General features: G+C 37.0%; 1 protein-coding gene across 1 annotated transcript in view; it reads right to left on the bottom strand.

Annotated features, from left to right (window-relative positions):
• znf385a (zinc finger protein 385A) overlaps positions 1 to 15,484 on the bottom strand; it is an 86,993-nt gene that overhangs the window by 70,766 nt on the left and 743 nt on the right. The window lies entirely within an intron of this gene.

The following is a 15,484-nucleotide window of genomic DNA, read 5'->3' as shown; positions in this document are numbered from 1 at the left end:
GACTCATGCCAACCCCATTCACGAGTAATACGGTCGTTCTCTCTCTCTCTCGGCTCCCGTCCGTATCAAAAAACACCCCTCAGAGCTGCAGCAGCACATCTCACATGTACTTCACATCCCCATTTTCTCTTCATACTCAAGTTCAAAGACACTCATCACCTTTCATCATTTCTCTGTAAACGAACAATAGGCGATTTGGGCCTTCGGGGAGAGCGAGAGGACAGAGGGGCGTGAAGGGTCTTGATTAAATGATTATGACTCCCTACAGTAAGCTAGCGGCGGGTCTCAACTGCGTTCTGTGATGTGTTGAAGGTGGACAGGGAAGGTTGGTCTAGCACAGGTTCTCTCTGCTGTCCACAGCCTGCTGTGACCTTAATTTATTCTGTCTCGAGTCAGTACACCCACTGGGCGGCTGATGCACCTTCAGGGAACAAAAGAAGAGCTTAACAGAAGCTAGCATTCTAGCAAGCTGACATGTGTGTGTGAGTGTGTGTGTCCAAAGCAAGAGAGAAGCCTAAGTAGAAATGACAGAAGAAGAAAAAACAGGGAATGAGGTTTGGGTGGAGGAGGAACAAAGCAAGATTCATTTCCCACAGCTTATCCGCTAATGAAGATATGTAGCAGTGTATGTGCTGTGATTATTGGGGTGCCACAAAGCTCAAACACCCCCATCGCCCGATATAGCAACATTTATGTAGAGATAGACAACAAAAACACAGGAATGTGGCGGCTCTGGCCTTATTTAGCACAGCTTTGCTAACGCGGTACTGTATAATATGCTCTTTAATCCAATCCGGTGCCAATGTAAAGATATTTTGTGCTTAATTCCAGGAAAGGCCACATATATGAGATCAGTGTTAGGCGTATTGCAGAGTGAGGATTGGTGAATTCTCCAGCGGCTCTTGCTGTTGTCTTCGCTCTGCAGGGGCTGCTGCTTCGTTCCATTTGCTAAGCTAATTTTATGGAAATGGCCCACGTCTTTTTCCACAAGCCGCTTTGCTGTTTTTCATCACAGAGTTCTCACAAAACGTTTAAGCCACTGGCCGCATCGATGCAGGAGAGCACAGTGCTGCTTTTTGAGCTGTAAATGGACCAGTGATGGAGGGCTTTGAAAAGAACCCAAGAAGCTCCTATAACAATACTATAAACAGCCTCTGCAACTCAAGTGGAAAACCATAAACAATTCAACTTTCATTTATTAGTGCTTTGATTGTGAACAAGTCAATGTTTTTGAACAAATGATTTATTCATTTATCAACAATGTGCTTTTAGTGAATCAGTTAAGTGAAAGGTTCAATGACTCACATACAAAAAAAAAAAAAAAATCAGTGAACAAATCTAATCAAATCTTTTTGGTGAACTGATTCAAAAGAATCAAGTCACTGGGATGGAAAAAAGGGAAAAAAGAATTCTATGGTCCATTAAAATTTTTGAACGAATCAATGTTTGAAACAAAACATTTATGTGACCGAATCATTTAAAGGTGCCCTAGATTCAAAAATTGAATCAACAGATTAGGTAAGCAAGCAAGGACAATAGCAAAAAATGGCAGATGGAGCAATAATAACTGACATGATACATGATATTATGATATTTTTAGTGATATTTGTAAATTGTCTTTTCTAAATGTTTCGTTAGCATGTTGCTAATGTACTGTTAAATGTGGTTAAAGTTACCATCGTTTCTTACTGTATTCACGGAGACAAGAGGCGTCACTATTTTCATTTTTAAACACTTGCAGTCTGTATAATTCATAAACACAACTTCATTCTTTATAAATCTCTCCAACAGCATTAGCCGTTAGCCACGGAGCATAGCCTCAAACTCATTCAGAATCAATGTAAACATCAAAATAAACACTGTACTTACGCGATTAGACATGCTGCATGACGAACACTTTGTAAAGATCCATTTTGAGGGTTATATTAGCTGTTTGAACTTTTTTATGTTGTTTAAGGCAAGCGTGAGCTCTTGGGGCGTGGAGCACCAGATTTAAAGGGCCACACACCCTGAATCGGCTCATTTCTAATTATGCCCCAAAATAAAAAAATTAATAAAAAAAAATCTATGGGGTATTTTGAGCTGAAACTTCACAGACACATTCAGACTTATATTACATCTTTTAAAAAAAAAGTTCTAGGGCACCTCTAAATGAATCAAATTTCCTTCCACTAATAACGGTAATTCCATTGAAGAAAAGGGCATTTATTGTTATGAGACTGAAAGGAAACTACAGTTAATTAATGGATACACCTCCACAAAGAAGCTGAAATATCAGCCAATGTGCTCAGGCATGTCAGTCACCGCCAAAAGTGTAGCTACATTGGAAAGTTTTCCTTGTTACTCATCACTGGACCTGGCTAGCCATGTTAGCCTGGTGCACCTAGCCTAATCTCCACATAGTCATGCGCGTGCACATAAGTGCGTTTACCTCCTGGGCAGGGGCAGGTCTGAGCGCAGTCCCTCTGTATCTTTGCCCTTTGCCAGATCGCAAAATGAAGGAGGAGGGGAAACTGAGAAGAGGTGCAGGTGTGCATACCACAAGCTCATGACTGGCGCATCACTTTTCTTTTCACCAAGGAAGCTATATGCTAGCCAATGACTCTATGGCACTCATCCAAACACTGCTGCAAGATCCACATTCACACAGAGACACATGTTCCTACCTTTATCTTCCTCTAACACACACACACACACACACACACACACACACACACACACACACACACACACACACACACAAAACATTCAGGCAGGTCTGAGCCCAGCCTGCATAGCTGGAACTGCCTCCAAAGCCCATTAAAACTCTTTTTAATGATGGATTTACAATGAACATTCAGTAATCTGAAGCCTGAATGAACATAATATGACATTTGGACACATAACTCCAGACGACAGAGGGTCAAGCTAGTCTCCAGGCCAAAACACTCACACTACAACAGTTTGTTCCTACAAGCTGTCAGACAGCTCAGCACCTTATATTAAAAAAAAAAAAAAAAAAAAAAAATGATGTGCATGAATTTAACTTTTAGCTGAACCTCCCCCAGGAGGCACAAGATACAATGCATTTTCATTTAAAGTCAATATGAAATCAATATTTACCAGTTCCTAGTCTTATTGTGCCTCAAAAATTACTTTCCATTTTGTCTGACAACACCAAGCCCTCCCCTTCATTCTGGCTGTACGTAACACTCACTTTTCCCAGTCCAATTAAATTGATGGGTAAAATCAAATCCAATATATTTTACATTTTAAAACAGTATACCATTAAATCCTCAATTGTTAATTATAAGCAAAAAACAACTTATTTGAACTATTAAAATCCTTTTTCAATGTAAAAATGGTAAAAGAAGGCAGCATTATGGCCACATGTCATGATAACTTGAAGTTGAATCAACTTGAATGATTGGCCTCTTTAGACTTTTGGCCCTTCAGACTCAAAATCGACAACAAAGACAGAGCACAGTGTTATCCACACAAAAAAAACCATCAAGGTGACTAAAATAATCCCTAAATGTGTCAATTCACCCAAAAATGAAAATTCTGTCATCATTTACTCACCCTCGTCATTCCAAACCAATAAGACTTTAAAGGATCACTTTATATGATGAACAGATTTAATTTAGACTTATATTCACATAAACATTCATCAAAGCACACGTCAGTTATAGTAAACAGAAGCTCAAGCATGTATGCTTGATGTGCGAGAACCAACTAATCATTCTTATGTGTTACACAGTGCGTTTGAGCTTCTGCAAGAACCAATGACATTACGGTTGAGCTTCTGTTTATGTTTGCTGAACAATGTTTATATGTGAATAAAAGCCTAAATTCAAACTGTTCATCATATAATGTGATCAAGTTTATTCAGAAAATTTAGAGTAAATTGCTCAATCCATTTTACAATCTCTTTATGAACTTTTTGAAGCGACAACGTGGTAGTTGCATATACTGTCAATGGAGGGACAGAAATCTCTCCAATTTCATTTAAAATATTTTCATTTGTGTTTCGAAGATTATCAAATGTCTTATGGGTTTGGAACCACATGAGGGTGAGTAAATGACAACAATTTTTGGGTGAACTAAGCCTTTAAACATTTTTTAAAGAAAATAAAGTGCAACATAATGCGCTGCACAGAACCAAAAAATAAGAAGAATCTAACTTTTTTTTTTTTTAAATATTTATTTTTGGAGATTTTTGCCTTCATTGTGAAAGGATGGCATAGAGTGGGCAGGAAGCAAGTTGAGAGAGAGAGGGGGGACAGGATCGGGAAAGGTCCGCAAGTCGCCCGAAGCGCAACAGCGATATGTCGACGTGCTGCCCACGAGCCTGTCGGTGTCGATAGAAGAAAAACATTTAAAATAAAATGAAACAATAATAAAAAAAAAAAATTAAATAAAAAATAAGTACAAATTAATTTAAAAAGTCACCTTCCCCCATAAATTATAAGGCGATTCACACATTTTTGTTTTTTCAAAATTCTAAAGTTTTATAAATTTACCATAAAAGTATATATATTGTCTTGCTGAAATTAATACACATTTTTCTCCAAAAAAGGCAATTCATTATTTACATAATTTTTACAATATATATATTGTGTTTGATATATATATATCAAACACTTTGAATTTTTTAACAAAATATTGCAAGACAACATTCAGTTAGTCATTTTATATATATATATATATATATATATATATATATATATATATATATATATATATATATATATATATATATATATATATATATATATATATATATATATGCATATATACATATATACATATATACATATATATATATATATATATATATAGCAGAGCAGAAGACAAGATTTCCCTAGACGTTCTCTTTATTTTATTCTCCATGGGGAAAGAAAAAAAAAAATCACATCACGCATGTATCAATTGAAATTAGAGAAAATACATGCTGACAGGAGTGTCATTTTTGGGTGAACTATCCTTAAGGCATATAACAAGACACATTTATCCAGAGCGACTTACAAAAAGTGCTTCGGTTTCCATGCATGAATCCAGCCAGAAAGGGTATTAAAAGACTCAATAGTCTTGTCAGTGGGTTTGGAGGAGAGATTTCTCCCTCTCTGCTGCAAGCTATCACATCTCCACCACCCCTCCCTCATTTCCCCCTCCACGCTCCCAAGCATCGACCTTCCAGAATTTCAAGGAGAATTGATTTTGTTCCTCTTTATAAAATCTTAACAATAGTGGAAAACAATGTAATACCAACTATACACATCTACAGACCTTCTTTCCTTGAATGGATAACACTGTATTTTCTCTCCTCACATACACACTTACTTGTATATGTGGTTTATGGTGACTCTCTCCATAGTTGTAATAGTTTTTATACAGTACAAACTGTATATTCTATCCCCTTACACTAAGCCTACCCACCAAAAAAAAAAATATGGGCATTTTTTGAATTTCAAAAAAATACTATTTAGTATGTTTTTTTAAGCCATTTGGTTTACGAGGACATCGGAAGTGTCCTCATAAACCATGTTTACATTGTAATACTGATGTCATCATACACATTTATATCCTCATAAACTATATACACAAGAACACACACACACACACACATTTCTCCCTCATGCCAGTCCCTTAAAAAAACTGGAAATATAAGCTTCATAATTCACCCAGCCTTCCAATTTGTCAGGGATTTGTACTCAAACTATTGATAAATGTGTGCTGTTTGTGGACGGATGTGTGTATTTATCATCCGCTCTGGTTGGCGTATTTCATAAACTGTCTTATTCAAAGGATGACCCCCATCTCTGTTATTGTATAGTCAGGCTTTTATGATTTGTTTGCTCTCTGAGTCCTGTCTATACAACAAAATAAACCGTAAAGCAAACATGGAGGTTCTGTAACAAAGCCAGGATCCAGTCAGCCATGTGCCTCACAGCAAACACAGATACCAGAGTGCATTTTGTTAGAAAATACACCGTGTTACGGGATCCCACAGAGGGTTGGCAGTGTTCTTTAAAGAGCAGCTCTATTGGACACCTGGCACTAACACACACTATGCTTAAACCATTAGAGAATGTATTCAGGCCAGGAATGAGGTGTAATGTGTGTGTGTGGATGAAGATACAGTTGGGACCATTTCATTCAGTCTGCTGGGCCTCACACAGCCAGCAATGCATTTCCGTCTCCCAGAGCTCCTGTTATAGCCAATTCATTAGTGTCCGTTACACCCACTATTGACAGTCTACTAGCACCCAGCAAGTCTGGCTAAGAGTGATGGCTAGGTTTGATGGCGAGAGGGGGGAGATGGACAGAGATGTAAGTGCTCAAGTAGTGTGAAGCTCAAGTGCAGTTAACCTGCCATGTGGCAAAAGAATAAACTGACCTCCTACCATGCACGCAGCTGAAAAACACACACATGCTGTTTTAGTGAGTAATGATTTCCCCCTTTGTAGTTAATTTATTACATCGTCGCCCCATTTCTTCAAATGTTTCCTAGCCTGTTCTGTCAGATATCGGATTTTCTTGATGGTTTTGTGGATAGAAATCTCACCAGCTCAGACAAAAACAAAACCATTTGTGGAGAATGCTAACATAAGGTTTGATTAGGTTATAAAACGGCAAGAGAATGTGCAGTGGCTAACCAGCATTTGCTCAGCCAAACCACTAGCAGGTGTTTAGCCTTAATGGGTCTGGAACCGCACATAAAATCAAACTAGGGAGTATCTGTAGGAGGGGGAAAACAGCATGGAAAGAGCAGTTTGAGTTTCTCCAAAGTGAACAAAACAGGTGTGACTAACATTACATAGTCATGCTGTAGCATTTAACAAGTTCTGCAACTGATCACTTAAAAATTAGCCACGAAAAAGCTCTTAGCGTTCTTGGTAGAACAACTGTGTAGTCAAGACATGAAAAACATTCGGTAAAGATTGGAGAAAGCTATCCGTTAGCATTCTCATTCAACTCTATGGCAGTTCTTGGTAGGTGCATCCAGCCCCAAAAGAACACAACATGAATGGGCACTTGGGAGAAAAATTTTGGAATTAAGGAAGGAAAATAATGGGTAACAGAAGGAAAATTATGTTCTGATTGGCTGATGACACTGTGAGAATGCACACAGCAAAGAGACAATATCTGTGCTGTTATTGTTAACTAAAATTAAAACTATGAAAAATTATGATTATGATAATGCTGGAATAAAATGCAATATAAATATTAGATAAACAAACTTAAAAAGTTTAAACTGTACTAAATAAGTTTAAGTTGAAGTACTTAATTAAAAAATCTAAAACAAAAATAAATTAAAGCTATCTATAAATATTTTTTTTAAAACAAAAACTAATAAAAATGACAAGCACATAACAAAATTACTTAACTAAACTTTAAATACAAACTTATACAAACTGATCATTTTAAACATTAATTAGAACTATTAAACTATATAAATAAAATTAAATAACACTGGACAATATAGCAGAGATGGACTCATACATAAATTAATGGGAGAACTCATAACTCTAAATAGTCCCAACTTACAGTTAAAAGGTTACTGGAACATAATTTTGGTCATTATAGCTGTTGAGTGCCGTAAAGGGACTTTGGCAAACAGTCCTAAGCCCTTCTTTAGTGACTATTCTGTGCATAGTGCCCTGGAAAAAAAAGGTCACTGGTGAAACATTTACTGTAATATATTATATTAGAACATTTGCAATTGATATAATGAAAGAAAATATGAATTATATCAGAATAAACAACTACTTTTGATGGGTCATCAATAGAGAAACATGCTTTTGCCCACATAATGATGCAGTTACAGCATCGGCCAGCAGGGGCAGACTCTCTAAATCTAAAGGCAGGAACACACCAAGCCAACGGTTGGCCATCGGGCAGTTTTTGTTCATCGGCCGACTAAGTTTTCTCAGTGTGTTCCGCACCGTCATTTTTTCCGGCCGATTCGACATGTCAAATCTGATCATTCTGATTGGCTGTTCAGCTACTGCCACCTGCTGGTACGGAAAGGCATTTCATCTTACGCAGGTGCAGAACGGACGTGCTATTTGGCCGTCGAGCGTCGGTTCGGTGTGTCAGGCCAACTTTGGACCCAGGTGCTGCCGACGTGCGCCAACCCCACAGTCTGCTTTCGTCGCCACTAGTTCGTCGGCGTCAGCTTGGTGTGTTCCAGCCTTAACCAGCCAAACCTTGACCACCTGGCTAAAAAGAGCATAGACCAGAGCAGTTTGTGGTTGGTCTCAATGACTAATCAGTAAAAATATGCTGTTAACCAGCTAATTTTTTTAGCTAGAAGCCATGTTGCTAAAAACGCAACAATCAATTATGCTAGTTTTTTCTTCAGTGTACATCATGCTAAAGCAATGTACACATTTAAAGATGAAGGGCAAGAGATTGGATTAAACTGCACTATAATATGCAGTGCTGGGTGAGATCTGGACTGGGCTTTAGGGGACAGATTTCATAATTGCAGTGTCATTCTCTTCCAGCCATGCAGAGGAGGTGAAAAAAAAGAAAAATGCTGAGCTGCTCAAACAAACATTTTTGTTTCACAACCTCAAGGGACAGGTGAGTGTTAAGGTTGACCGCAGCAAAAGAGAGGAGGAGAGAGCGCAGGAAGATGGGGGAGGGGAGGGGGGAGGGGACATATGACAGATAACCAGGTAGACAGGAAGCGTGAGAGAACGTCATATCATAAAGACAGATTTGCTTGCAATGAACATAAAATCAGAGAGGCAGACAGACAGAGAGACAAGCCAACACATCAGACGACTCTGGGCACTGTGCCTAAATGTCACAAAACATAATGGATCCCTCCAGGGGAAACAAATAAGGGACGGCATGTGTAAATACTGAGACATTTTCAGAGTCCTTTGTTCTGCAAGTCTGTACCAAGCTGAAACACTTGTGTTAAAGTGATAGTTCACCCAAAAAATATAAACTTGGTCCTCAAGACATTTCAAAACCGTACAAACTAATTTCTGCTCTTTGTTCATTCAGTGAAAATGACAAAAATGACAAAAATAAAAAAGTATTCCTCACTCTCGGCTGATGCTGTACATGCGAACAGCACGACATATGCGTGTGATGCTGATGCAGGACCTGGCAATAATGAGCCGCCGTTCTGACGTAGAAACCGGAAGCACTGCACTGTGTTTATATGTCAACTAACAGCCTAACAGGGAAGAGAAGAAATTGTTGAATCAAATCGCTATTTTTGTTTTGATTTTGCGCACAAAAAGTATTCTCGTCGCTTCGTAAAAAGGTTAGTTCACCCAAAAATGAAAATTATACCATGATTTATTCACCCTCAAGCCATCCTAGGTGTATAAGTCTTCTTTCAGGCGAACACAAAGGAGATATATTTAAAAAATATCCTTGCTCCTCCAAGATTTATAATGGTTGTGAATAGAGGGCCACATTTTGAAGCAAAAAAAAAAAAAAACATTGGAAAGCTAGTTATTATAGTTAATAAAGTTTTAAATTTGGATATTTTTATTACAAAAACGCATCACTTTGCTTCAGAAGGTCTTTATTAACTCCCTGGAGCCGTATGGATTACTTTTATAATAGATGGATGCATTTTTTTTTTGCTTCAAAATGTGGCCTCCCTTTCACAACCATTTTAAAACTTGAAGGAGCAAGGATATTTTTAAATATATCTCCGATTGTGTTTGTCTGAAGGAAGATAGGCATATATTCCTAGGATGGCTTAAGGGTGAGTAAATCATGGAAAATTTTACATTTTTAGGTGAACAATACATTTAAGGTTGAACAACTGTAGTCATATGGATTATTTTAACGATGTCTTTACTACCTTTCTGGGCCTTGAAATTTGAAATGACATTGCTGTGTATACAGAGATCAGAAACCTCTCGGATTTAATAAAAAATTTCTTAATTTGTGTTTCGAAGATGAACAAAGGTCTTACGGGTGTGGAACGAAATTAGGGTGAGTAATTAATGACAGATATTTCATTTTTGGTTGAACTTTTTAGTTTGGTGCATGAAAACACATCACGTCAGGTTTGACATAGTAGCTAATGTTTCCTTCTGAGGTGCCAAATAAATTTATGCACAAAATCTAAACAAATCGCAAAAACAATTAGCAAATAAAGTATTTCCAAGTTCAAGAGACCAAAATTCCACATGGGAAAATTGGCACAAAATAGAAATGGAAGTTGTAGGTTTTCACAAACATTACAAAAAAAAGGTTTTGATGGCTTTTCCTCTTATCTCCATATAAAACAGTAGCCTGCTTTGTGTATAGCGGTAACCATGGAAATGCTATATCACTGCTGTTCCATAAGCGCCACCTACTGTCAGAGAGTGGATTTGTATTTTCATTCAGTCCATCTGCTGATTTTGTTTTGTGCAGGTGTCTAATGTAGCATAATTACACAAAGCTGAAGTCAGACCATGCTGTTTTTGCTGTTAATCTTCAAATTATACAATAAGTGAAATTAAAAACCACTGCTCATGCTCATGTGCATAACATTTTTGTTGGAATTATGATAAAATTGCAGTGTTTTCCTCTAATATCAAAAAGCTACACATATTTTTTGAACAAATAAACAAGAAATAAATTTGCAACATTATCAGAATCGGCCAGTTAGCTTCTTTAAAAAGTTAATGCATGTTAATGCAACTATCAGCACATTGTTTATTTATTTATTTAATTAATTAATTAATTCGGCCTGCTCATGGTTATTTTTTTCCAATCCGGCCCTCAACCTAAAATGAGTTTGACACCCCTGATTTACATTATCTTGTTTCCATTCAGAATGTTTTTTTTTTTTTTTGTGGTTTGTTTGTTTTAAAGCTGTTTCTCACAAGTTTTTCAGAAAAGGATTTTCAGGCCTTTCCTTCACAGGCTGCATTCCTGTATCTCAAACTGTAGAGCATTGCACTAGCAACCCCAAGGTCATGGGTTCGATTCCCAGGAAATGCATGAACTGATAAAGTGCATACCTTGAATGTAATATAAGTAGCAAAGCGTCTGCCAAATGCATTAATGTATATAAAGCTATGTACAGCTCCAAATAAACACTGAGCACAAGTGACATGAGAACACTCATGAATGACATGAGGGTGAGTAAACAATTACCAAATTTTCATTTTTGGGAACTATTACTTTAAATGAATTCGCTGTAAGAGCTTTACTTCTGTGTGTGTGTGTGTGCTCCGACAGGTGTGCAGGTGTGCATGGAGGAAAGGGGGGACGTCCTGACCGGTTGGCCACAATGGAAACTCCACACTGGGCAGGCGGCAGTGAATGCACATCGCAGTGCTGCTGCTCGGGTTACTCACCTCTCCTTCAGCAGCCAACCCCACTCTTTGTCTCAGTGCTGCCGATGAAAACACTGGGGACCAGGCGACATGCCACGGCTCCGGAGAGTCAAAGTGTGTCTGTATGTGTGCTTTCGAGGCATTCTATGGTCAGTCTTTGAGTGTGGGGCTCAGCAGATCTCCAACCTGCTCTCTTTTCAAAAGCACATACACTTAGCGAAAAGACGTAAGAGAAGTGTAAGAGTTGAGTTAAGGCTCGTTTACACCAAGAAACAATAACTATAACGACAACTCTTAAAGGATTAGTTCACTTTCAAATTATATTTTCCTGATAATTTACTCACCCCCATGTCATCCAAGATGTTTATGTCTTTCTTTCTTCAGTCGAAAATAAATTAAGGTTTTTGATGAAAACATTCCAGGATTTTTCTCCATATAGTGGACTTCAATGGCCTCCAAACGGTTGAAGGTCAAAATTACAGTTTCATTGCAGCTCGAAGCGTTCTACGAATAAGGGCCTTATCCAGAGAAACCATCACTCATTTTCAAATTTTTATTTTATTTTATACATTTTAACCATAAATGCTCATCTTGAACTAGCTCTCTTCTTCTTCTTCTTCTCTATTTGAATTCCAGCAGTGTAGACACTGCTCAGTGTATTACTGCCCTCCACAGGTCAAAGTTTGAACTAAATTGTCATATACAATATGCTAGTGCAAATATATAATAATTAGTTCAAACTTTGACCTGTGGAGGGCAGTAATACACTTAGTAGTGTCTACACTGCGGGAATTCTAATAGAGAAGAAAAAGAGAACTAGTTCAAGATGAGCATTTATGGTTAAAACGTATATACTTTTTAATTTTTTTTAGAAAATGAGCAATGGTTTCTCTAGATAAGACCCTTATTCCTTGTCTGGGATCGTGTAGAACGTTTTGAAGCTGCACTGAAACTGTCATTTTGACCTTCAACCGTTTGGAGGCCACTGAAGTCCACTATAAGGAGAAAAATCCTGGAATGTTTTTTAAATTTTTATTTGAAAGTGAATTAATCCTTTAACTATAAAGTTATAAAACTCGTTCTAATTTTATAAGAATAGGGACATCCACAACACACCTATAACGATAACGAAACGATATCATTGGAATCACTTTTTGAATAATTTTTTTTCCAGCTGATGAGAATCAGCAATCCATCCGACTATAAAGAGTTTGAGCATTTAAAGCGGCAGATGACACAACTTCAGTGTTTGCTTATTTCACTTAATAAAATTAATGTTATTGTGAGTTGCTGGTGTGTCATTTATCGTTACAGTTATCGTCCTTAATGGGAATGGGCCTATAAAGGACTAAAAGCAGGTGCAAAATAAAAAGGAGGAAGGGGATCTGGTCAAGGTCATTTAGATAAGGACTGTAAATGAGTCATCACACACACATTCTGCACAAAAAAAGGAAGTTCATAAAAGAGTTGTTTTGCATCACACTACAGCTCATATAATGTAGTGTGTTGTCCACTGAAGTGTGTGATATTGTTTTTGTTTAATGGAGTGTAAAATAGTGCAGAGATGTGGCGCTTTGAGTACATCTGCAATCTAAAGGTCATCACAATGACAAAAATCTTTGTTACAAATACCAACAACCCACATTAAATCAATAATAATTAAAAATAAAAACAAAGATCTGAGATTAAGATACAGGTCTGCAATACAACAGAATGTATCATTTAGCTTTGCGTGCACAGCAATGCAATTTTTACCTCAGATGTGTCCATGAACGTGGAGTCATAGCAGCACCAAGCACATTTGAGCAAAAAAAGTTAATTAATTATTCATTTATTAATAGTCTGACAATTAATTTTTTTTAAAAGGTATATAGACGGAAAATGCGGTAATGAAGATGATCCTGACAGATGCTGGCAGAGTGCTTGAGAACATTCCTCCATTAGATGGAGTAGCCTTCTTGAAAACATTCGTTGTCAGACGTGACTGATTATATTGGATAGATGCAGCTGTAATCAGATGGGTTAATGAAGCCATTAGCCCATCTCTCCAGTCACAAACATCATTCCTGCCTCTTTTAAAAGGAACGGAGCGGCACGTCTGTGCTCGTCTGTTTGTTCAATGAGGCCAAATTCAAGTACTCACAAAACTAAATAAAACGCTCAGTTTAATGTGGAAAGAAAATAACTTCAAAGGGAAAGTTAACTAGTTAAATTCTAAATAATAAGATTCCCTTTTCGCTTAAAATCAAATTAACAATTAATTAAATAAAATAAATCTAATGCAAATTGATAATCAAAATTAAATAACTAAACACAATTAATTAATTCACCCATGTCACTCCAAACCTGTACAATACAAAAGGAGATGTTTAGCAGAATGTCCAAGCTGCTCATTTACCCAAAATGAAAGTGAATGGTGACCATGACTGTCTCTAGTCCACATCCACTCTGCTAAACATCTCCTTCTGTGTTCTGCACAAGAAAGAAACTCAAAAAAGTTTACAAACAACATGAGAATGAGTAAATGATGACAGAATTTTCATCTTAAAAATAAAAATATAAGACCATAAAAAAGAGGTGAGAATACACACTTTTTTGTGAATTATCTTGCTTGACTTTAAAGGGTTACTTCACCCAAAAATGAAATTTCTGTCATTAATTACTCACCCTGATGTCCTGCCAAACCCGTAAGACCAAGACCAATAAAAAAGGGTTTTTTTATCCCCCATAGAAAGCAACGTAATTACCGTCATTCAAGGTCCAGAAAGGTACTAAAGACAAAAACAAAACAAAAATAATGTCTTTATTCAACAAATCCGTCTTTCCCCTGTCATTTTCCTATACTGTTCGCATTCAGCGCTTCCAGGTTCTACGTCAGAACAAAGTCGTTATTTTTGTTTAGTTTTTGCGCGCAAAATGTATTCTCGTCGCTTCATAACATTAAGGTTGAACCACTGTAGTCACATTGACTATTTTAACAATGTCTTTACTAATTTTCTTGAATTATGGTAATTACATTGTTTTCTATGGGGGCTAAAAAAAAAAAACTCTTGGATTTCGTCAAAAATATGGTCTTATTAATAAGGTCTTATTGGTTTGGAACGACATGAGGGTGAGTAATTAATGACAGAAATTTCATTTTTGGGTAAACTAACCCTTTAACAGAATATATTGGACATAAAGAGTCTCCTATGCTGCATATATATTTAACAAACCAGCCCATTCTGCTTGCAAGAGAAGGTAAAGACATATTTAGCAAACGTGAGGCTGATTGTGGTGCATAATCATACACTGCAACTATAAATTATTTCTGTCTGTAGTAATAATGTCATATGCACACGCACACACACAGAGCAGACAGATCACACATTACAACCCCTATAATCATTATGCTTGACTCCCTGGAAAACATGCCCAGAGGAAAAAGCCGGCTAGAAGTGTAGCAGCCCGGCTGTTAAATTAGCCCAGGCATGCGTTAAACAATGTGGCCTCAACTGGTGTTCCCTCACAGAGCATTACACAAACAGCAAAACACAGGTATGTTACAGGTACACTAAATCAGACTGGTTGTGATGATCTAAAACAACTAGAGCTAATCCACACAATGACAACTGTCCGACACGATTGTGTTGTTGCAATAGAGTGCAGAGGCTATATTCACACAACCCCTACAGGAATATGAGCTGGCTCAGATGCTGCAGCCTCTAGTCACCACACACACATCTACAGCCTAAAGCAATAGAGGAACTCTCCAGAAGCACCTAAAAGACTGTAAAAAAAAATGCTCATGCACAACATTAATAAACTGTCGAGGTTGTTTATGGATTTAGTTTTAGAGCTGAGTCCAGAGCTTAAGATATACGATTAGAAACTCCTGAAGAGAATTTAAGGATTGCAAATTAAGAGAAGATATCGGAGCACAAGATATCGGTATCAGTTCTCAGCCAATATTACAGATTCTTTTTATTTATTGGATATTTAATTATGCATTATGCAAAAATTCCTTTGTACATTAAGATTACCTTTGTCTTCATCGAATACATACCTGAACTTAGTTTTTAAAAACAATAATAGTAAAATAACACTGTTAAATATACTGTACATTTTAGTACATTTTCAAAATAATGTAAATTCATTTGTAGCAAGTTATCTGTTAACATGATTAATTTTAGCTTTTATTTTTATTGTTTTTA

This window comes from Chanodichthys erythropterus, chromosome 20, assembly GCF_024489055.1.
Source record: "Chanodichthys erythropterus isolate Z2021 chromosome 20, ASM2448905v1, whole genome shotgun sequence".
In the NCBI taxonomy this organism is placed as follows: Eukaryota; Metazoa; Chordata; class Actinopteri; order Cypriniformes; family Xenocyprididae; genus Chanodichthys; species Chanodichthys erythropterus.
This window is presented reverse-complemented; position numbering and strand designations above follow the sequence as displayed.